Source organism: Pinus tabuliformis, chromosome 9 (genome assembly GCF_031772625.1).
Source record: "Pinus tabuliformis cultivar Carrire ecotype Pingquan chromosome 9, CPIR1, whole genome shotgun sequence".
Taxonomy (NCBI): Eukaryota; Viridiplantae; Streptophyta; class Pinopsida; order Pinales; family Pinaceae; genus Pinus; species Pinus tabuliformis.
Genome location: NC_142307.1, coordinates 1,597,179,448 through 1,597,205,144, shown reverse-complemented (window position 1 = coordinate 1,597,205,144; position 25,697 = coordinate 1,597,179,448). Strand labels below are relative to the sequence as shown.

General features: G+C 36.9%; 1 pseudogene; it reads left to right on the top strand.

The window, feature by feature from the left end:
* The window catches only part of LOC149154845 (BAHD acyltransferase DCR-like), a 63,128-nt pseudogene that overhangs the window by 35,599 nt on the left and 1,832 nt on the right, over positions 1 to 25,697 (top strand).

Here is a 25,697-nt window from a genome sequence, read left to right as displayed (position 1 = left end):
ATCCGACCACAGTCGTTCCCAATCCGATAGTTTCTCTCTTCCATTCACTAAGTTCTGGTAGCTATGCCAGCTCTTAGGAAGACCAAGGAGAGCAAGACTCACCATATCATCATCGGATATCATTATTCCTACACTTCCAAGCTCATCTCTACAGGTGGTGAGCTTGTTCATATATGTATAAATCATGTTTCCCTTTTCACACTTGATTTTGCGAAGCTTGTCCTTCAGCACCAGTTTCCTTTGGTCATCGCTATTTTGATATAGGTCCTTCAATGTCTTCCACATTGAAAACAGACTCTCCTTCCCATGGAGACTCGAGACAATATGGTCTCGAACTCCCTCCAGAAGAATCCTCCTCGCCTTCACCACACACTTCTTCCATTCCGCCAATTCTTGGGCATTAGCTGCTGCTGGCTTGGGGATTTCTTGATCAATGAAATCCTTCAAACCATTGTCTTCTAATACCGCTTCCATGCGATCCTTCCATGCTATGTAATTCAAGCTGCCATCCAGGGCATACTTAAGTCTCAAGCCATTGAACGCCATTGGTGAACTTTGAGGTGTGATAAGAATTCAATTTTGTACCTGCAATCAAGAACTTCAAACTTCAACTTTTCCCTTCTCAATATGCTGTTCACAACTCTGATCACCTTTGCTCTGATACCATGTAGAAATTCTCACTGTAGATTAATCTGATTATGCAATGTACTAAAGAAAAATACTTAATCTACTTCTACTATCAAACTTGCGGAAGCTTAATTGTTTTGAGCAAGATCAAATAGAACACATATAATAGAGAAGAAGAATCAATCACACATGAAACACAAAAGAATACTATGGGGAAAGCCTCAGCTAAAAACCCCGCTATCTGTATTATCATACAAGTGGAAATATCTTAGGATTACACAAAGCTTTAGCTCTCACAGCTATCCAACTCTCAGTACAATCCCTCACTGCTGCTCATAAACATAATAGACAACACATATGCCTTCTCCTCTGTCCTCCAAGCCTCCTATTTCCTTGCGCTATTCCTCTGGGATGATTCACCTTCAACCAAGTGGAACACTGCTCTTACACACTGTAAAACTATGCAATCCTCAAGGAATGAATTCCTTCTGCATGCAAGATATTTTCTCATAGGAAAATTCTTGCAATTGATAGTACACTGTCCCTGCCTTTAATCTCAACTGAGTCTTTATCTGAACTGACATGCATGAGTTAGCTATGAGAGAATATTCAGTTATCTGGAGTACACTAGTTGCATGCATGCATGCATTAACTGATTGAACTCACAATCAATTCCACAACCTGTTTGGAACTAATCTAACTGGACTTAACTCAGTTAACAGAGCTAACTAATTACAACTCAAATACAACTCATCCTTATCTCCTTAATTAAGGGATAACTTCCTCAATCAAAGGGATAAATGTTGCATGACTTCACAAAGACTTCATGTTTGAATTTATCCAACTAATTAACTCAAGATGAATTAATTAATTATTTTTCAAACGGCTGGTGAGAATAAATTCAAATTTTAATTCTCAATTTTAATTCAAGGACAAATTAAAATTGGAATACATCCTGAAATGCTATCTATAGCAATGCTGTTTTTAGTATTTCTATTTTTAGCATTTCTTGTTGCTATTTTCAACACGACCTTGGACCTGTGGGGTATAGAAACTTAAATTTAATCCATTTTCAATGTTTTAACATAGTTACATAGGTCGATTCCTTTCTTGATTCTTCTAGGTTTTTTTTTAGTCCATTAAATCTCTAGTTCTAAAACTCACTTGATAATAAATTTTAGGGAATTTAAGCATAACTTGGCCAAGAATAAATCAATAGCATAAAGTAAAAATAATAACACTTTCAGGTGCAGTTCTTTCCTAAGGACATAGAGACCATGAACAACTCTTTAAAAAACAAGAAAACTTACCTTCCTTGACTATATCAACCCTACCCGCTGATCCAAAAATGAACAAGGCTTCAACATCGCCTGCATATACTCATATTCAAGTGAAAGAGTGAAACCATAAGGGTTGGAAACAATTGGTATACAACAACCCATGATAATACATGCTTAGCCATTCAACATTCAATCATCATAATATGACATTCATTCCACAATGACCATTAACCTCACTGTACAATCTTTTCACCAGTGCAACCCTAGCACTATCATAGGTGAATAATTATCTGCAAAAAGGTGTTAGTATAAGGCCATTAATCCCATGAAACATTCATTCTCATCAATACCTCCTCATGTGGATTACAACTAGCCAATCATCATATGTACACAAGTGAACCAACACTTTTCATGAAAACAATTAACATATTAGTCATTCATACTTTAACATGAAATTCATACAAGAGTATGCATACGAAGAACTTATCTTGAATTTGTATCAAGAAGATGGGAAACTGAGTTTGGGACTACAAATCTCCACCCAACCATAGACAAACTGTAGGTAAGCTACTTACAAGTGTCACCCTCGAGCTAGATTCCAGGGACTAACATGGTCTTGCTCAAGGGAATAAACACCAACTACTAGCAGAACACAGGGACTCTAGAGGCCCTCCAACCTCCACCCACTAACTTCTTAGCATTCGACCAATGCAAAGGGAATCTAGATGTGTTCTACCTCCACCATCCAACTATCAAATAGCCAAACACACTCTAGGGAGTTTAGAGGCTTCACCTCCACCCTAGAATCATGCAATGGTTCCACCCAAAAAAGGGAATTGAGAACTCACTACCAAAACTAGTTAAACAAGTAAAGGAGACTCTTGAATTTCCTTTACCAGGATTCCAAGGGATAAACCTCAACTCGAAGCTATCAAGGGACTATAAAGAATGCCATCTCCACCCTCTACCCCTTGAGGTATCTTGAGATTTACCCTCATTTGGAGGAAAATTCCTATCGAACATCTTATGCTCAACCAAATGTATGATAACCTTATGAGAGTGGTGAATGAGGCCAATGTCCTCCACAGTGCTAGTATACATGCCACTGGTTTTTCTATGACTTAGGTTCTCTTTCCTTACTACCATTCACAACAATTTGTAATGTATTTTATGATCATTTCCAGCCATCACGAGAAAGACTCATGATATACTCTCTCTAGTGCACAAATAAAAAAACACACAATTCGAGATACACTGACTTGACATATAATTTTCTAAGTAGAATTCTAACCCATCAATATTGTTCTTATTCTTTTGGTCAGGTTCTTTGCTGTCTGTTCCCAAGTCCTTCAAGTACCTATGAGTATCTTCACTATACTACTTTGAACATCTTCAAGAGCCCGTGTCTTCCTTCTTGTGCGTGTGGGTTCTCTCCATTCTCTCTGCCTCCAACTCCTGTGCATATTTCCTTTTTCCTGTGCGTATTTCCTTTTTCCATAATGTGCTCTCTTCCCCCCCCATGACCTAGGCACGCTCTCTCCTCTTTTGTGTGAAGTTACTCCTTTTCCTACTTCCCATGTAGCTGCTCATGCACTAAATTTTGTCCTTGTTTTTTGTCTTGTGTAGTTCCAACAAGCATGGGCTATGTCCATTGCTTGAAATTTCAAATTTTACAACACAATCTCTCATTAAAATTCAATACCAATTTCATTAAATATCAACAACCAACCTTCAATGGATGTCTCCAATAGTCCAATTTCCTCCTTCAGCAAGTAAGATGAATTTCTCAAGCAATTGGCCTCCCTCAATCCCTTGGAATTTGTGTCCCTTACTCAGCCCATTTAAGTTCTTAGAATCAAATACAAAAATATTTACACGGAAAGCACAGGCCATGCATTATAAGCATGACTATTACACCCCCCCCCCCCCTTGGGGGAACACCGTCCTTGCTATTCTCTATCCATATACAATAGAGGAAACATGATAAAATAAAATAAACAACATACTCTCCATGGAGATTTATATTTATATCTCTTCACAATATTTACAAATATGTATATGCATTTTCCTCAACCAAGATAAGCTGTCTTCATGGCATCAACCATTTCCCAAGTGAATTCCTTGGGCCCAAATTTCCCCCACTTCACTTTGAATTGATTTATAATGATTCCAGAGCATGATACTCCTTCATCTAGAATGCACAATGGCTCTGTCTGGAACTCTCCCTTTGGTTCCACCTATAGCAAAGATGAATCAATGAAATGATTATAATCATGTACATATCTTTTAAGCAAAGAAACATGGGAAAAATCATGGATTTTAACTGATGGATGTAAGGTCAACCTGTAGGCCACTGGTCCAATCTTCTCACGGATCTCAAAAGGCCCAAAAAACTGGGGTGCCAACTTGGCACGTGATCCAATCTTCAAGGAACTTTTCTTGGGTCTAACTCTCAAGTAAAAATGTTCCCTAACCTAGAACTTGTTATGCACCCTATGCTCATCCACATAACTATTTTTCCTATCTTGCACTACCTTTAAATTATTCCTAATGACTTGCATTTGATGTTCCATTTCTTTTAACATATCATGTCCAATTAAATCCCTATTCACTGGATCACTCTAGCTAATAGAAGTATTACAACTTGTTTCATACAATGCCTCAAATGGGCTCATCTTTAAAGACTCTTGATACCCATTATTATACGAAAACTCCATGAGTGGAAGATACTCTTCCCACTTCTTTTGCTGGTGCATTACATACATCCTCAATGTGTCCTTGAGGAATTGGTTTACCCTCTCTACTTTCCCATCTATATGTGGATGATAAGATACACTAAAGGCCAATTCAGTCTCCAATCCTACAAATAGTTCCTTCCTAAACTTCGAAGTGAACTTGGCATCTCTCTCTAAAATAAATTCTTGGGAACTCCATGTAATCTCACAATCTTATTTATGAATATTTGTGCCACCTCACTAGCTGATTTAGTGGACTTGACTATTACAAAATGAGCTACCTTGCTCAACTTGTCAATGACCACCATAACTACATCATGCTGCTTGGAGGTTCTAGGAAAATTTGTGATGAAATCTATATATCACCTCCCACTTCCATTTTGGGATGGGAATGGGCTGCAATAAACCGGTTGGATGCTTGCATTCAACCTTCACCTCCTGTCACTCTATGAATTTAGCCAAAAAATCAACCACTTTCTTTTTCAGATTAGGCCAAAAATAAAATTCTTGATGGCTTTGAAAGTATTTTGTCATCCCAGGGGGTTGAAATATGGATTTGTATGAAATTCTCTCATGATGAGGCTTTTCAACTCCTCATTGTTTGGCACATAGATTCTATTCTTGAATTTAATCAAGCCATCATCCACGAGATGATACTCTGCATATTTTCCATCCTTGCCATCTTGATGCTGATTTTGCTTCACTTGTGGATATCTATCATTGTGCTACCCCACACTCATGACCCTCTCTAAAAGGTCCACTCCATAAGAGATTATGGCTGTAAAGTAATTCAACTGAATCCTTCTATTAATTGCATCAACAACCCTGTTTTCCTTTTCCTTGATGTACTTGATTTCAAAATCAAACTCACTAAGTGTATCCAACCACCTAGCTTTCCTAACATTCAACTTAGGTGGGTCAAACATATATTTTAACCCACCATGATCTATCATGAGCCTAAATCTCTTGCTGAGGAGGTAATTCCTCCACATCTTTAATGTGTGAATAATGAAAACTAACTCCAAATCATGAGTCACATAATTTTTCTCGTGCTCATTTAGTTTCTGGGACTCATAACATACTGCATGTCCTTCTTGCATCAAAACTCCATTGAGCCCCTCCTTGCAGGCATCTGTGCACACCACAAAATATCTGGCGATGTTTGCAGTCCTCAACACTGGTAAATTAGTGAGAAAGTTCTTCAACTGCTCAAAATTGGTTGCACACTCAGTTGTCCACTCAAATTCCATTCCCTTCATCTACAAGAATGTGATAGTGTGGTTTATCTTGGAGAAGTTTATGATGAACCTCCTATAGTATCCTTCCAACCCCATGAAGGATTTGATCTCATTCACATTCCTTGGTGTCGACCACTCCATGATGGCCTTGACATTTTCTGGATCAATTGATATCCCCTCCTTGGAGACAATGTGCCCCAAGTAATGTATTTGTGACTAGAAGAATTCACACTTGCTAAGCTTTGCATAAATATTATGCTCCCTCAACAACTATAACACTATAACTAACTGCTTCTCATGCTCTTCTTCTATCCTTGATTACACCAGATTGTCATCAACAAAAAAAATGAAAAACTTGTCCAAATAAGGATGCAACACATTGTTCATTAAGCATGTGAATGTAGCCAGGGCATTAGTAAGCCCAAAGGGTACCACTACGAACTCATAATTCCATATCTCATCTGGAATGTGGTCTTATGGATGTCTTCCTCCTTGATGCACACTTGATGGTAAATTAACATCAAGTCGATATTGGAGAACAATGTTCCTCCCCTAAACTGGTCAAATAAATCATCAACATGTGGCAACAAATACCTTTTATTTATGGTCACCTTGTTTAACTATCTGTAATCAATGCATAATCTCAAGGTGTCATCCTTCATACATCTATATACTGCTGCATAACTAGGTATCTTTTCAACATCTCACTTTCCTCATTCTCAATATCGTTGCTAGATTTCTCATTACTAGAAATTTTCACTACAAACAACATGCATCCCTTGTTGCTGTTGCACTTGGCTTGCATAGCTATGATCAATGTCACTAAAGTAGAATTTCATTTGCCCCATAAAATTCTTCTTTCTCCTTGCTCATCTAAGCAACAAATATTTTTTCAAAGCTTTCCACTTTAGTATGGTGTTTGTAAAGCCAATCATGCCCAATATCATGCTATACACACCTAGTGTGTAGAAATTAGGCTGTAGATTTGCAACTTCTCATGAAGTTTTAATCAAAATCACAAGACACATATCTACTATACTGCTTCGTGGACATTATTTCACAATTTAGAACAAAAAATTTAGACATGTAAGAAGAAATAACACACATGCAACAAGTATTTTTATATGGGGAAAGAAATATGCTAAAAACACCAATTCCACTTGCATTAATAAAATGAAATAGAGATGCATTACAATTGTTTTTCTCAACTGAGCTCACCCTACAAGTGCACAACCTATCTCTCTTCTCACTGAAGGCCTCTAACCCAAAATTAGTCAAATTGTCTTCGGCTTGAGCTCCTATTTCCTTATGTTGTTCCTTGAGGAATTAGCCCCTATTATTTAGTAAATTTCTTCAATTAAATTGAGCAATTCCTTTAGGCTTATCATCTGACTGCATGCAACACCTGTACACTCAAGACTAGTCTACAATTGATGTTACACTGCCTTGGAATCTCCACATCAACTGGGTAACTCAAATTCTCTACATGCACTAGATATTCTAGGTTGATTTATTAGTTAACTAGATGATCACTAAGTTTGAGTGAAGTCCCATTACTTAACTAACCTTCTACTAGTTCCTCCAAAAGTTGGAACTAGTTTAATTGAAAACAACTTGAGATAAATGACCTTGATTGCTATAAATAAGCAATCACACATGCATAATCGAACTCTAAATCCTCCAACTCGAATTTACTAAGTAAACTAGGTGACATAAGCCATGTCACACAAGTTAACATCGTCCAAGTTGTCTGTTGATGTGGAAATTCGAATTTTCTCAATTTAATCAAGGAAAAATCGAATTGAGAATTTGTTGCTGCATTTTTAAACACAGTGGCAACAAGTTTAAATGTTGAAATGTTGGCATGCCATTGAGTTCAAATGCACATGAATTCACCCAATAATTAATTATTCTTCTAGTTCCTGTTGTTAGCTGAACTGACCATGGTTCTACATGAATTTCTTTGGCCAACCGACACTCTTCTATGAGTTCTGGACTGACATAACTATAGTTAGAGCCCAAATTAATTAAAATATAAATATTTTTGCTGAACAACTTACCTTACATCTCTATGATGGATGCCTAGTGGTCTTCCTGGAAATTATCCACCATTGCATAAATTATGGGCATGCTTTTCGTTATGTCACTTACTGTCCAAGCTTCCCTTGCATTGTAGATCTGAGGTCCTGTGCTTTTATGATGCGAGAAATCCATTTTCTAATGTTCTCACCACACATCCAACACCTTAGTGTCTCTTTTGCCTCAGGCCCGTGTTGATCTCCTATAGGTGGCTACACATGGCCTTTCTCACCTTGACCAATTTTTTGGTGAAATCAACCTTCACCAACTGAGGCCACACTTTTATTTTTATCAGCAACCCTTTTGGGCCATTTCTTTCTTGTATTTCCCACTACCCTTTAATTTCCAATCACCTTTAAAATAATGCCTCCTTTTGGCTTTCTTGTAGAAATGCTTGAATTTCTTGATGACATCGTCCAAAGTTAGAGGCTCATAAAACTTAATGCAGTCTTTAAATGACATGGGCAAACCATTGATAAGGCGTTGAACTTTGGCCTTCTTATCCATGAGATATGGCACATATTTCAACAAATCAAGAAATCTGGTAATATACACTTCATATGATAGTTGTCCCAATGTTAGCTCATAAAAATCCTTTGCCTTGCTGTCATAATATCTATCTGGCAAATATTTCTCTCTTAAGATATTTTGAAACTCATTCCAAGTCAGTCTCTCTTCAGTTATGGCTTTAACATTTCTCAAATCTTCCCACCATATGTCTTCTCTTCCTTTCAAATTGTAGGTGGCTATTTTTTCCTTCATGTTCTTAGAGTAATCACGAGTTTTGAATAACTTCTTCATCCCAAGAAACCATGCTTCTGAATATTCATATTTTATCACTTCCCCCTCAAATGTAGGTGGTTTTTCTTTATTAAATTCTTTAGGGATATAATATCTTCCCCTCTTTCTCTAATAATGATGATGAGAATGATGGCAATGAGTATGATGATAATGAGAGTGATACCACCTATTAGTGGAATTAGAATGCCTACGAGAATGATGCCCTTGAGTGTTGGTTCTTCCTTCTAGGGTGCTTAATGGTGCATTTCCCTTCACAGTATCTTCACTTTCCCTTCTGTGCCTCTTCCTGGACCTACTACCATCTACCCCATTTGTTCTCTCTTATGATTCCAAAAGGCTCAACTTGGCTCTGTAGCTATCCCCTAGCTCATTTTGCTCCTATCTTTGTAAGTTTGACATGCTTTGCAGTATGAATGCATTCACCTTAGCTTGCTTCTCTTGAGCCTTCACCAACCTTTCATTATATATGATGAAGCTGATTATCTCAACCTTCAAGTTTCTCAAGGCATCCAACCAGTCAAGAGAGTTTTCTCCCCCCCATTCCCCACCTATCTTTCTTCCTCATCCATTCTTGCCCCTTCATATCCTTCTTGTGACCTATCTGAGTTATACTAAACCATGTTTCTTCTCATTCTTTTAATTCTTTTTTGTCTTTTGCTACTTGTGATATGATACCATTCACACAAAACTATTAGGTGCATAATATTATAATCAAATAAAAATAATCTTTACCTTGAACTTGCTATCATGGAGCTTCCATATTAGCCTAGCTATAACAAAACAAGCCATGTTAGCACATCAATATTAATAAAATCAAGCTACAAGCATTATCCCATCTGCATGCATAGTCACCAAATATGTATATATCAACCAACACAATTGGTTAGTTCATCAATCAACATTAAAATATTGTTAATCATTAGTGCTATGCTACATATGAAATCACAGTCAGTTAATTTCAAGCCGACTTTTAACACCTAATTATCAGTTTTTTTTTTTTCTTTCTAAGAAAAATAATCATGAAATCCTGTTGTTAGCTTGCTCATGATAGAGGCCATCTAGTCTAAGTGTTGAACCTGAATGATCTGGTACCATAATGTAACACCCCCTCCTAACATTAGAACCCCAATCAAGTTGGAAGGAGGTAGTCACTATGCAAATCCATCTCCTTATGTATGGTCATGGGAATGTGACCTAAAATTTTGACCTTTCTCAAATGCCTTAAAACTTCCAATAGACAACATCGTTGCAATCGTTTCATCAAGACAATTCCAATGACATAAAATTTTCCTCATTCCGACTTACGAATTGAGAGTTATTCCCTCTTAAAGATAAGCCTTTGTTTACCTTGCTACATCTCCTTGGTCTCCACATGGAAACCACCCAATGACCTACATGGTAGGTGACTTGGCAGCGCTGTCACTATGGATAGGCCACGTGGCGAGTGGGTTAACCCTTCTCATCGGAAGTCAACCTTGTTCAATCTGCACACGCTTTGATTTTCATTTTCGGGCCCGACCCCTGACCTTCGACCTAGGTCATGATCAACCCTCCACCTTGGCATGATGACATTGGGCCAGTGTCAGCCTCGACCCCCAAACTATCTGACCTCCTAACTTCCTTACACTCCTAACCCTGCCTGAGTTCCCGATCCCCTCCAATTGCATAGTCAGCGCACCCTAGGTCAAGGTAGAGACCCGTCGAGGCCTGACTCGCCCGAATGACTTCCCAACCTCTGACTTGTGGGGTTCAAAAACTTAAATTTATAAAATTTTTAGTGTTTTCACAGAGTTATAGAGGCTGATTTATTTCTTGATTCTTCTGGTTTTTTTTTCTTATGCCATTCAAGCGTAGGTTCCAATACTCACTTGACAATTATAAATTTTAGGGAATTTAAGCATAACTTAGCCAATAATAACTCAATAGCATAAATTAAAAAAATGAACACTTCTAGGTGTAGTTGTTTACTAAGGACACTGGGAGCAGGAACAACTCTTTAACAAACAGGAAAAATTACCTTCCTTTACTCTATCATCCCTACTAGCTAATCCACAAATTAAAAATGCTTCAACATCACCTACATATACTCATATTCAAGTGAAAGGGTACATCCATAAGGGTTGATAAAAACAGGTATTAAAAAAACCCATAATATGACATTCTCATTCATTCAAAATTCAATCATCATAAGATGAAAAACATTCCACAATGACCATTGGCCTCAATGTACAATCATTTTGTTAGTGCACACCTAGCACTATCATAGGAGAATAATTCTCTGCAACAAGGTGTTAGTATAAGGCCATTAATCCCATGAAACATTCATGCTCATCAATACCTCCTCATGTGGATTAAAACCAACCATTCATCATATATACACAAGTAAACCAAGACTTGTCATGAAAACAATCAACATATCAATCATTCATAGTTTAACATGAAATCCTCACAAGATTATGCATACGAAGAACTTATCTTGAATTTGTATTAAAGATGGGAAATTGAGTTCAGGACTACAAATCTCCACCCAACCATAGACAAGTTGCAACCAAACTATTTGTAGTTTTCACCCACAAGCCATATTCAAGGGATTGAGATGTTCTTACTCAAGGGAATAAACACCAAATACCAGCTGAACACATAAACTCTAGAGGTTCTCCCATCTCCACCCACTAGCTTCTCAATAGTCAACCAAAGCACAGGGAATCTAGAGGCTTGCTGCCTCCACCCTCTAGCTATCAAATAGCTACACACACTCCAGGGAGTCGAGAGGCTTCGGCTCCACCCTAACAACATGCAACATAGTGGTTCCACCCAGAAAAGGGAATTGAGAACTGCTTGCCAAAACTATTTAAACAAGCAAATGACACTCCAATATTTTCTTTACTAGGATTCCAAGGGCTTAAAATCCACCCCAAGCTACCAAGGGACTCTAGAGAACACCATATACTCCAATTCCTATGCATATTTATTTTTTCCACATTATGCTCTCCCCCCCCAGGTGACCTTTGCATGGTCTCTCCTCTTTTGTGTGAAGTTGGTCCTTTTTTCCACTGGCCATGTAGTAGCTCATGCATTAAATTTTATCCTTGTTTTTTGTCCTATGTAGTTCCAATAGGCATGGGCTGTGTCCCTTTATTGGAATTTTAAATTTGACAACATCGATCTCTCACTAAAATTCCATACTAGTTTCATTAAAACTAATCCAGGAGGATCTCGTCAGATCAGTTGCACAGGTTCATCGTCAGTGTACAGTGTCGTTGTTAGCAATTCAGTCCGATGTCATTTAGTTTCAACAATGTTAATTATGGCTTAGATTGTTCAAGTGATGCTAATGGTTTTCATGGTGATGATTTTGTACCTGGTTGTCAACATGTGGTTATCGTCAGTTCCGCCAGGATTTGGTCGTTGACATGTGTTTGTCATTCGCCTCGCAGGATTTGGGTTGTCATCCACTTTGCAAGATTTGATGCCGACGTGGGTTTTTTCGTCCATTCATAGGTTTCGATGCCGACGGGTTTGTTGTCATGTGACGTTTGTTGCTAATGTTGCTTGGTGACAATTGGTTGTAAATGGTTTTGACAAACCTAATCCTAAACCTAAATCCATACATTACATACCATAAACCTATTGTAACCTATATTTCAAAACATTAAAAGGTATAACCCTAAGTCCTAAAAACCTAACCATATGTGAATACAAACAACGTATTAAAAAATGTTTGAAAACAAAACATAAAAACCAATGTTTTAACCCTCAGGCTATGTAAATACATTACAAAACATTGCAAATACATTAACACAGTCCCTAACTGCGGAGGAGACCGCAGTGGAACCGTTGTTCATGTGAACAAGCGGAGGTATCAACCATGACCGCAGTCCCTTGACTGCGGGCCTTAACTATGCAGGTATGGAAACCATAGCAGTGGATATGTGATCAGTGGAGTTTTGGTAGCCATTGGGGTTAGCCGTAACCGCAATGCTAACCGCATCAGGAATCATTGCCATGTGAATGAATGGAGGAAAGCCGTAAGGGTATGTTAACCTCCAAGTTTGGAAACTGTGTGGGTTGTGATATGTGAACAGGTTACAGGTTATGTCAACCGGAATCACCGGAGCACCGTCAGCCGAGACTGCCGGAAGGTAGCTGTCACATGCACTATGTCCTCCTCCGCACGGTTAGCGAACAACTAACAGTCTTCGCATTAACATAAGGTTTATTTATGGGTTTTATTGTTAGTTTTGTGCAACAACTAATGCGATGACCAAACAACCCTATCTTAGGTGGAAAATCATGAATAGACCGAGACTTTGTAACCTAGATTAGAACTGATTCATTTCTAAACCTAGTGGAGGGAGTTCGAATGCACCTAGTGGGTTTTAAAAGGAAGTTTTTCTCATTGAAGTGAGAGGAGAGTGGTTTTGGATTTTGTATGCAGGTTCTGGAAGTCATAGTGGTTTTTGTTTTCAGTGTAACAGGAGCATCCAGAGTCGGAATTGTGAACCGTGATAGGCGTTGAAAAGCTGGTTCAGAGAGATGTCCTTTGATAGTGAACAAAAGTGCCTGTGTGCACATTCAATTTGGTCAAATCTCTGTGTAATCGACCTCTTCTGTTTTAATCCTAATAAAGAGGTCGCCCATCTTGAAAGCAGACCCGGAGACGTAGTCCATCACGGACGAACTCCGTAATCTATTTTGCTATCTAGTATTGCTGTGGTTTTGCTATTTTTACTTCCGTTATGCATCTTACTTATGTGATCTTCATTAATGTCTAATCAATTCTACATCAGTTTTAACTTATGATCATTTCAGATCATATAATTTGGTATCAAAGTAGGTTGCATTTGTAGAATTTTCCATTGAATGTTAACCAGGTCAAATTCGTAACGTGGAGAAGGAATCCTTGAGAAGGTTGATCCAGAGATTGGAAAGTGACGAGTCATTCATAAGTCGACCATTACAGGATCTGATGCAGGTGAAAACGCCGAAACTAAGATGAGTGATGAACAGTTTTAGCAAGCATTCTTGACTATGCAACATATGTTGGGAGAATTGTACGAAGACAAGAAGGTGAAAGATGCAGCTTCTTCTTCAAAGACATCGAAGAAGGAAACAGGTAAAGGAAAGGCTGATAAACCACCTTCACCTCCATCATCTCCATCATCCTCCTCTTCTTCTTCTTCTTCCAGTACAAAATATGAAACAAAAAAGAAACCTAAGAAAACATCTCTTTTAAAACTTGATGAATTACCTATTTATGATGGTGAAATGAATCCTGAAAAGCTAGATAACTGGATTAAGCAATTAGAAGTGTATTGTCGTATTCAAAACATTTTTGATGATAAAAGGAAAATTTAGTTAGCTACACTTAGAATGGGGGGAACAACTTTAATCTGGTGGGAAAGTAAAACTCAGATAGATGTAAAGCGTAAAGGTAAAGTCATCTCTTCATGGTCTAAGTTTTTAAAAGCTCTTAGGAAACAATTCTATCCTTTAGGATACATGCAGCAAGATGTTATTGATTGGCAGCATCTGAGGAAAGGTAAAGGGAGGAGTGTTCAAGAGTTTACTCAGGAGTTCAAAAAGAAATCATTGGCGCCTGGTATTTCATTGGATACACGTGAAACTTTATTAAAATACATCGACAATTTACATTCATATTTGCAGCATACATTATTGATGTTTAATGCTGATGATTTTGATGAAGTGTGTGTTTAGGCCATACATATTGAATCAGGTGGAAGACCATTCAAGTTTTCATCGAAATCATCCAAAGAGTTGGAAATCAAAGATTCCAATGACAGTAAGGGGAAGAACAATTCGAAGAGAAATAAATCTGCGATAGCTCAGAAGGAAAGACCTACTTGTTCTCATTGTTAGAGAATTGGTCATGATGAATCGAAGTGTTGGAAACTTCATGCAAAACTTAAGCCCAAAAAGTTCCTTAAGGAGAAGGATGAAAAGAAGGCAATTGTAGTAGTCCAGCATCTAGGTTCAGATTCAGGTGATGAAAGGAGGATAACTACTACAGTTATGACAGGTAAAACTTCTAACACTGGTTCAAGTTTGAATACTATTGCATCTTCATCAAACATAAATCCTTCAAATGAGGATAAAAGAGTTGAATTATTTAACATAAGGATAACTTCTAAGCACAAAAAGATAGATACAATGCTTGACAGTGGATAACATGCCATTTTAATCTCTGAATATTTAGTTAAGAATTTGGGTTTGGAAACACAGAATCATCCAAGACCTTACCCATTAGGATGGCTAAATAAATCAACTCAGATAAAAGTCACAAAACAATGTCGGTTAAGATTTTCCATAACAACTAATTACATTGATGAACTGAAATTAGATGTGGTTCCAGTAGACATATGTGGAGTTGTCTTACGAAGTCCTTATCTTTATGATCGTGATGCAATATTTTACAGGAGACAACATAAATATCACCTTAAGAAAGATTGGGTTGAATTTATTATCAGGGCACATCAAAAAAAAAATCACTTGAATTTAGTTGTTGCTAATAAGATGAAGCAATTAATAAGTTCAAATAAAATATTTGTAATCATGTGTGTAAAGGAACAACATAAGAAACAACATGATGTTTGTTCAAGTTACGAGTCTCAACATAAAGATAGTTTGATCCAAGAGGTAGAAACTTTTCTAGTTCTATTTAAAGAAACCAAACATCTTACTCATGAGCAGGGAATACAACATGAATTACAATTGATGCCTAAAGCTCCTCTTCCTAATGTCAAGATGAATCAATTTAGTCCAATTTTGGAAATTAACAGTTACAGGGATGCAGGTCAGTACTGGGGAAAGTCAGTATTAAATTTTTCTTATATTGTGTCACCATTTCATATTTCAAATAGTTTGGAAGCCTCTTTTCAAATGGAGAGGAAACCTATTTGTTTTCATATCAAAGCCTTTTCTAAAGTAGTGTCAAAGTATCTAATGGAAACTTATGCATCGGGGGAAGTTCTAATCAATGGAAACATTTTTTAATGAATAAGGAAAAAGTGATTGAAACAAATCAACAACTAATTAAATACTTTCAAAAACAAACTAAGTTGCAACAGTTTTCACCTTACAATTTGATGGGTTTATGGCAGCAATTTCACTTAGTAATCCGGAAGCAAGAAAGTATGTTAATTCAAGTAGCTGGTTTAATGTCAAGAATATCTTTGATTGTCTCTGTCATTCCACAAAATAGATTGTTAATACATGTCAATGGTATTGAACAATATCTTGTAGAGACTGTTTTCAAAGATGATTATGAATCACTAACTCATGGTATTTCGTGGAAAGAAATCAATTTCCATGTTCATAACATGTTGTTTGACCTTTGTTGCAAGTTTTTCATATTGCAGATGGATGGAACAGATAACCTAATCAAAATGTGCCATGATCAACATCATCAGGGTCATCACTTGTAGGTGATTGATCGAATGTATTTGTACATCATCAGGACAAGGTGGAAAGTGAGAGAGCTCTACCCTCATAAACTATTTGTTTAAGTCAAACTTTTGTGGTCCAAAAGATTTCAAGTGGAGAGGATTGATCCAGGAGGATCTCTTCAGATCAATTGCAAAGGTTCATCATCAGTGTGCAATGTTGTCGTCATCAATTCAGTCCGGTGTCGTTCAGTTTTGACAGTGTTGATTATGGTTCAGGTTGTTAAGGTGATGTTAATGGTTTTCATGGTGATGGTTTTGTACCTGGCTGTCGACATGTGGTTGTCGTCAGTTCCACCAGGATTTGGTCATTGACATGTGTTTGTCGTTCACCTAGCAAGATTTGGGTTGTCAACCAATTTGTAGGATTTGGTGTCGACGTGGGTTTTGTCGTCCACTCGTAGGTTTTGATGTCAACGGGTTTGTCGTCATGTGATGTTTGTTGCTAATGTCGCTTGGTGACAATTGGTTGTAAATGGTTTTGATGTAAAGATCTAAACCTATGCTAAACCCTAAACCTAGAACATAATACAAACCTAATCCTAAACCTAAATCCATACATTACATACCATAAACCTATTGTAACCTATATTTCAAAACATTAAAAGGTCTAACCCTAAGTCCTAAAAACCTAACCATATGCCAATACAAACAATGTATTAAAAAATGTTTGAAAACAAAACATATAAACCAATGTTTTAACCCTCGGGCTATGTAAATACACTACAAAACATTGCAAATAAATTAACACAGTCCCTAACCACGGAGGAGACAACAGCAGAACCGTTGTTCATGTGAATAAGTAGAGGTATCAACCATGACCATAGTCCCCTGACCGTGGGCCTTAACCGCGTGGGTATGGAAACCATAGTAGCAGATATGTGATCAACAGAGTTTTGATAGCCGTAGAGGTTAGCCGTAACCACAGCGCTAGCCGCATCAAAAACCATTGCCATGTGAACGAACTGAGGAAAGCCACCGGGGTATGTTAACCTCCAGGTTTGGAAACCATGCGGGTTGTGATATGTGAACATGTTACAGGTTATGTCAATTGGAATTGCCGGAGCACCGTTAGAAGGCAACTGTCACATGCACTGTCTCCTCCTTTTCACGGTTAGAAAACAACTAATAGTTGTCGCATTAACATAAGGTTTATTTATGGGTTTTATTGTTAGTTTTGTGCAACAACTAATGTGATGACCAAACAACCCTATCCTAGGTGGCAAATCATGAATAGACCGAGACTTTATAACCTAGATTAGAACTGATTCATTCCTAAACTCAGTGGAGGGAGTTCGAATGCACCTAATGGGTTTTAAAAGACAATTTTTCTCATTGAAGTGAGAGGAGAGTGGTTTTGGATTTTTTATGCAGGTTCTGGAGGTCATAGTCATTTTTTTTCTTCAATGTAACAAGAGCATCTAGAGTTGGAATTGGGAACTGTGACACGCGTTGAAAAGCTGGTTCAGAGAGATATCCTTTTTCAGTGACCATAAGTGCGTGTGTGCACATTCAGTTTGATCAAATCTTTGTGTAATCGACCTCTTCTATTTCAATCCTAATAAAGCGGTTGCCCATCTCGAAAGCGGACTCGGAGACGTAGTCCATCAGGGACGAACTCCGTAATAAATTTTATTGTCTAGTATCACTGTATTTTTTCTGTTTTCACTTCTGTTATGCATCTTACTTATGTTTTATCAACTGTCGTAAAGTCTTTCTTCTCAAGCAGCTCTCTCGGTTTCCACACTTTCAGTTAACATTCTATTCATTAATGGCTAATCAATTCTACATCAATTTTAACTTATGATCATTTCAAATCAAAAACTCAACAACCAACCTTCAATGGTTTTCCCCAACATTCCAATTTCTTCCTTCAACAAGTAAGCTGAATTTCCCAAGCAATTTACCTCCCTCCATCCCTTGGAATTTGTGTCCCTTACTCGACCCATTTAAGATTTTAGATTCAAATACATAAATATTTATATGGCAAGCACAAGCCAAATATAAGCATGAATTTTACAAGATTATCCCAACTACAACCATTTATACATCAATATTGCAAATAGCCAAGTGGGTATAATATTGATTCAAAGCAAGGTATATACCATGCCATGTTGTGATGCACCTAGAATTAGATCTAACTAATATGTCTTGATTGAGTTCAATGTCAATCTCTATAGCTTCAATGTGAGATTTCCACCATGATTGTGGCACACCTTTTGAGTGGTTTCCTACAAGGATTTTTTTTTCCCTCTTGTTTCATCGTTGGATAAGCCTTGAAGTAGGTAATGAGGTTGTGGATCCATAAATCTAATCGTTCACCTTGAATTTTCCCTATATATTTTAGTAGTGAAATGTTTGTATCACGTTGGAAAGCAAAGGTTATAACCATATACTAGAGTCTTATGGCTTGAATCGGAGCGGTAGTTAGATCCTAAATGATGCTAGAGATAGGAGATTTGTTTACATCTTAATAATGATCTTTTCTTGAAGGAATTTTTGTGAAGATATGATACTAAAAAGAACACACACTACTAGAAGAGGGATTATAAGGTGGAAGGGTGACTTCCAACAAGTTAGATACTTATAAAAATGTAATTGTTGGATGATATTTTAAGCCCAGATATTTCAATACTAAAATAGAATAAACCCTAGGAAAAGAGACATCTAAGGTTAAATGTGTTGAAGAATGATTTAGGTGGAAGAGTGTGCTCCAAAGGAAACTAGATATGAAGAGTCAAATAGTTGAAGCGTAAATGCTAAGAAAATCCCTAAGAATGAGTTCATCTAACGTTTGTGCCTAGATAATATCCAAGTAAGGAGGACATTCTTCGAGAAGAGATTTGGATTTGATAAGGAGTGCACATAGAGTTGGAAAATGGACTTAAAACCAAATATTTGAAGACTACACAATAATGTTGTAGGATCGAATACCAATTGGTGAAGTTGTTTATTAGAACTTACAATAAAAACCTATAATTTAGAGAAAAAACTAAAAGCAAAAAATAAATTAAAACACATAACTTATTTTCATAAGGCCAAAATCTGGATTTTATAGTTTTGCAATGGGTCCATCAAACAATTTATCTAATTGAAATAAATAATAAAATAAATTCATATAGCTTGGAAAATGAAATAAAAAATAAATAATGCATATGCATACAATAAAGGCTCAAAGATGTAGCCGCACCTATCCATGCATGCTACCAAGAAATTAGTAAAGGACATTCAAAGAAGGTGTATTATTAGTGAAACATCCTTATTCAGAAGTGGCTTTAATGTTCCACATCAAATACGTGCTTAATTTGAAAAAATTATTATTTAAATATCATTTTTTTTCCAATAGCGAATTTATTGGATTGTAATTTTGTAAAGGAAATTTATTTATCCACTAGAGAGACTTCCTTTTAAAGCTTGGTGTGGTAAATTTTGGAATGTTTGGAATTTCCCTCTCATTGATCTATTTATATCATTCATAATGATGACATAACAAAAAATAAACTGTTTTTCTTAATAAAAATAAAGAAAACATGTAATTGTTTTAAAATTATTTTAAATTTAACTTTATTCCACATACAAAAATATTTTTATACAAATTTTATTTAATTTTATTATTATTTAAAAATTTGTCTCGTAAAAATTTCATCCATATTAAATTAATTATTAAACATTTAATTTTTTTTATCAATATCATAAACTAAAAATATTATATAATTTTAATATATTAAATTGTTTAAATATCTATCAACCAAATTAAAACCAAAACTAAACATAATTTCTTTTACTAATGTTATAAATTAAAAATATTATATAATGTTTAATCTTAAAACTTTGTGATCCATAAAATATTATATAATTTTAATATATTAAAAGTATTACATATCTATTGCCATATCAAAATCAAAATCAATTAACTATTAGTTATTTTGAAAAGTTAAATATCTTTATACACATTGATATTAAGTTAAAATGAACTATATTTTATTTCTTTTAAATGTTCTTATACCATACTAATAGTAATAAGTTATACCATACAAATAGTTATTTTGATTTGTGTTAAGATTATTAGTTTAGTTTATAGGTTTTTATGTAATAAGTTATACCATACTACTAGTTATTTTGATTTGTGTTAAGATTATTAGTTTAGTTTATAGGTTTTTATGGTGATGTTATTCCTTATGACACTAGCAGATTCGTCGATCTCCGAATATTCATTTTGCTGACGCGTTGTCGGTCAACTGTTTTGCATTTTACGAACTCCAACAAATTTCCCTTCTTATTTTCGGTTATTCCTATTTCTTACCCTATAGAAATTTTAATGCGGCCTGACATGGGGCCGCATTAAGGCGATACAACACATCGCTAAGTGATGAGAGAGAAAAATCACTTAGCGGCGTGTTGTATCGCCTTAATGCGGCCCCATGTCAGGCCGCATTAAAATTCCTATAGGGTAACAAATAGGAATCGCCCTTATTTTCATGACAAGCCAGAAAACGAACATGAGCACTCAAATCATGCACGCGAGAAGGAAACTATGATGACTTACCGTCTATATCGTCTTCATCATCAAACAGAGGAACATCCAGCAAGGTTTTCGGATGCATTGAAATATTCCTGGCAAATGTCAAAAGATCGTTTGTAATTCCAACATCAGACTTTAAACTCTCTTCTTCCTCGGTTCATGGTGTCTGTTCAGAAATGTCATGGTTCAAAAGGTGTACTCTGGAGCTGTTGGCAATCTGTAAGTGGGCATTGCTCAATATCGGTCGTTTTTCTGGTTTCCAAATTCTTACAAGTGAAGATTGTTATGTAGAAGCTGTGTTGAAAAGGCCGTGGTCACTATGCTTCATATGGCTCCACTGTTATGAATGCTCCTATTCTTCCCTACCTTTTTGGGTTCCACTACAAAATTTAAAATTTTTATAAGTGCGAGGGAGCATATTGAAAACCTTGTGGCAACAAGAATCTCAGGTACGCAATTTTCCGTGTTTATACTTCTTTTATTTAAATCTCAGTTTGTAGATGAGAATCATCTCGAAATATTTCTTACAGTGGAATGTAGAAATTACAGACGCATCTCCAGTTGCGAGAGTTAAACTTCTCCTCTCCCATTTCACACTTTCGGAAGTCCATAGGGTGGCTGAAGTACTTGGAAAAAGTTGTTGTGGATTATTACCTGCCCGTCCAACTCGAAAATTTTCCAGAGGATTTTTTTTATATGCGCTCCTTGAAATACTTGGTCTTAAGACATTTCACAAGAATGAGATCGCTGCCTGATTCCGTGGGAAAACTAAGAAATATTCAACACATTGATTTGTCTTCTACTACCAGTTTGGAGAGGCCCCGAGAACTATGTGTGAATGGAGTAGAAATAAGGGAGGTAACCTTTCCTGAAGGAGTTTGCCAAAACCTTCAAAAATTTAAGTTTTCTAACTGTAAGGAATTGAGGAAAATAGGAAGGCTTTGTGGTCCTGAAAAACTTAAAGATCTCACCATCGTGGGCTGTGAAAAAGTAGAGGAGCTCACCAGTCTTGAAACATGGACAACTTTGGAGGATTTGCATGCCAGTCGATGTAGCAAACTCAAGAGCATACAAGCATTGGGACACCTCTGAAAGCTTGGACGAGTAGATGTTTATCAATGCGATGAGAGAGAAGAGTTGTCATGGAAAAAGACTCAGGAATTGGTGGTCACTTGAGATTGTTGCAGTGCCGGAAAAAGACTCCGGAATTCATGGTGTTTTGCAAGAATGTAAGCAGAGAGAAGATATAAGCAGGTCGAAGGCAGAGTAGTATATCAGAGAATCAAAAGCACCTGAGGTTTATACATGTGATCCTTTAAAAGTTCCAATATTATTCTATAGACCCGTTATCTTTTATAAACCATAATTGAGTTGCATATCGGATCTGAGTTATCGAGGATTTATAAAAAAATAATCATCACAAAAGTCCCGAGCTCAGGTGCGGACCCGATGTCTTAATACATGGTAGTTAAATTACATGGCAGCTACATGGTGCATTTCGCTTCAGCTTTCGGAAATCTATAGGGCAGCTGAAGTACTTGGAAAAAATTGTTGTGGATTATTACCTGCCTGTCCAACTTGAAACTTTTCCAGAGGAATTTTTTTATATACGCTCCTTGAAATACTTGGTCTTACGACATTTTACAAGAATGAGATCAGTGCCTAATTCCTTGGGAAAGCCAAGAAATCTTCAGCACATCTATTTCTCTTCTGCTACCAGTTTGGAGACGCTACCTAAATCCTTAGGAAAGCTGACAAATCTTCAGCATATCAATTTGTCTTCTGCTAACAGTTTGAAGATGCTGTCTGATTCCTTGGTAAAGCTACCAAATCTTCGTCACATCATTTTGTTTCAGGCTACCAGTTTGGAGAGGCTGTCTGACTCCACTGGAGAGCTAGAGAGCCTCCAGTCCATCAATTTGTCTTATTGTTCCCGCTTGGTGATGCTTCCAAATTATTTTGGAGATTTGAATCGAATCAAATGTTTCTCTTTAAGGGAATGCAAGAATGTGTCCATTTCCAAAGAGACACTTGGAAGCAACTGGAATTATTGAATCTTTCATATTGTCCCAAGGTGAAATAATTGCCACCCGAGGTCGCACATCAATGGTTCCTGCAAGAATTAGTTTAAGTGGATGCCAAGTTAAAAGAATTGCCAAGTGGTATCTGTGACCTATGAAACTTGTAGGTTCTGCATTTATGGGGCCGTTCGTTGGAAGTGCTGCCAACTTTCCTCGGTCACCTCAAGAGCTTGAAGGATTTGTGCGTGAGGATTTGAAGAGATTGAAATGCTTTCTCGATACCTTAGGACAGTTGACTCAAATGACATGGTTGAGCTTGGAATCTTGCGGGATACAAAAGTTACCACAATATGTTCTCCTGCTGAACAATCTCGAATATTTTGAGATAATACATTGTCCATTGGGCGAAATTCCATTTAAAACATCAGAATGAGAAAGAAAAACACTAGTAACGTTGAATGAATTCGACGACTCCAATGACAAATGTGTGTTTGGCTTGGAGAGGCCCCGAGAACTATGTCTGAATGGAGTAGAAATAAGGGAGGTAACCTTTCTTGAAGGAGTTTGCCGAAACCTTCAAAAGCTTAAGTTTTCTAACTATAAGGAATTGAGGAAAATAGGAAGGATTTGTGCAACTGAAAAACTTTAAGATCTCACCATTGTGGGATGTGAAAAAGTAGAGGAGCTCACCAGTCCTGAAACGTGGACAACTTTGGAAGAGTTTCATGTCGGTCGATGTAGCAAACTCAAGAGCATACAAGCATTGGGACACCTCCGAAATCTTGGAAGAGTAGATGTTTATCAATGTGATGAGATAGAAGAGTTTCCATCTCTGGAGCATCAGAAATCTTTGTATATGTTGATGTCTATGAATGTAGTAAACTCAATATCATACAATGGTTGGAACACCTCACAAAGCTTAGAATCCTATATTTTTATGATCTCACTAAGATAGAAGGGTTACCAGTTTTGGAAAATTTGTGGCGGTTGGAGGTTTATGCATGTCCCAAGTTTAAGTGCATACAAGGTTTGGAGAAGCTCACAGAGCTTCAAGAATTATTTGTTTGAGAATGCGAGGAGATAGAAGAGTTGTGAAGTGTGGAACAATTAATGTCCTTGTAAAGACTTAATGTAAGGTACTATCCAAAATTGCAGTGGCGCCAGTACTGGAGCAGTTGCGCCAATGATTGAAGGAACGATTCAGATATTAAAGTAAAGCAAAATGAAGAGGTTGTGGTTTTCCATACTGGAGCAAGAGAGTGTGATGGGGATAGACAAAAAAAAGAAAATCAAGACCATGGAAAATTAAGTCGATGGTATATTTTATGTTAAGCCTTACTGCATTTCTCTCTTTGTTTTCACGACCATTCTCTTGGTTGCGTGAACTTGTTTTATTTTTCCATGGACAAAACACCACTTAATTGAAACCCATTATATAAAGTAACAGTCCAATGCGAAGAAAACTTGCGAAGGCATGTATGATAATAGTGGCAAGATATTAAGATGAAGTAGTAATTTCCCTGGTATTGGGTCCATTTAAACTATTTATTTATGTATTAATTGATATCAAAGCTAGACTCTTTGGATGTCACAAGGGATATGTTTGCTCATTTTATCATTCTTGTGAAATGCCATAAGACCAAGTATTTCAAGGAGCGCATATAAAAAAATTTCTCTGAGAAAGGAGCCAAATAAAATCTCGTCCTCCCAAGTACTCTGTGCTGACATATGGCAGGCCATCACACAGGCTCGTGCCCTGCCTCCATAGGAGCCGACGACCTTCAAGCTCGTGGTGAACTGCCAACCTAGATTGATACCTCCATTACTTTATTCTTGCTTCGACAACGACATCCAAATCATTAGCACCACGATCACCGTAGGGGAACTCCTGGCGTGCGATATAATTTCTTCGGCGGGATTGCTGAACCGCATCATATGGTCACACCACGATGGAAACAACAGGGCAGAGCTGCAAAAATATAAGCAATGCCCCACTGCTTTGAAACTATATAGAATGATCTGTGATAACAATGTGATGATTGGAAGCTCTCCAAGATTTCCAATGTTATCACATCCCAAACTTACGATGTTGATCGACTCCCATTTCTTCGATACACCATCCAAAAGCCACATGCCACTTCATAAAACTATCATATTTTGTTTAAAAATATTGGATTTTTTTTTAACGCATTGCCATACCAAAGCACTGATACCTCCCCTTTGGATGTACCCAAGGACAATTTTCACAACATTTTAAAGCCAATATCAGATCCACTGGCCATCAAGTTTTTGGGTTTCCAACTGTGTAATATCTCCGATGCTTGCCAAAGTCTCAATACCTAGACCCGATATTTTTTACACTCTAGTTAAATGCATAATCAACTTCTCCCAACCATTGTGGTTTTTCAAATGGATGTGCTTGGATTTTCAGATAGACCCAGACCTGATCCCACTTTATGTTTGATTTAAATTTGATATCGGATCCACCACATCGAAATTCTTATTATGACCCTCGTTTAAATCTCCGATACTGCCCTGGACCTGATTTATTCTGCCAATGCCAAGTTGATTGAAGAATCCGTGTGAGATGTTGGAATTTAATAAATAATGGGGCCAAAGGTCAGTCCATTCGTTCAACAATGTTTTGTTCTAGATGGTGCTATCAATCTTAACAATCATTTTCTCCCTCTAATGGTGGTCCAGTTGACTTCATGCTCTTTCTAAAATTCCTTATGTCGTGTTTAAAATTATTACTCATCTTTTATCTAGAACTCAAATATTGGGAGAGGCTTTGTCCATATCATTTTCGAAAAGGGAAAATGCCTCTCTTTCTTTTTGTTCAATGAAAAATTTGAATTCATTTGACCAACGAATTAGCTCACTATTTTCTCTTTCTCTTTGTAACAATCTAAATTTGATTATGATCAGGTT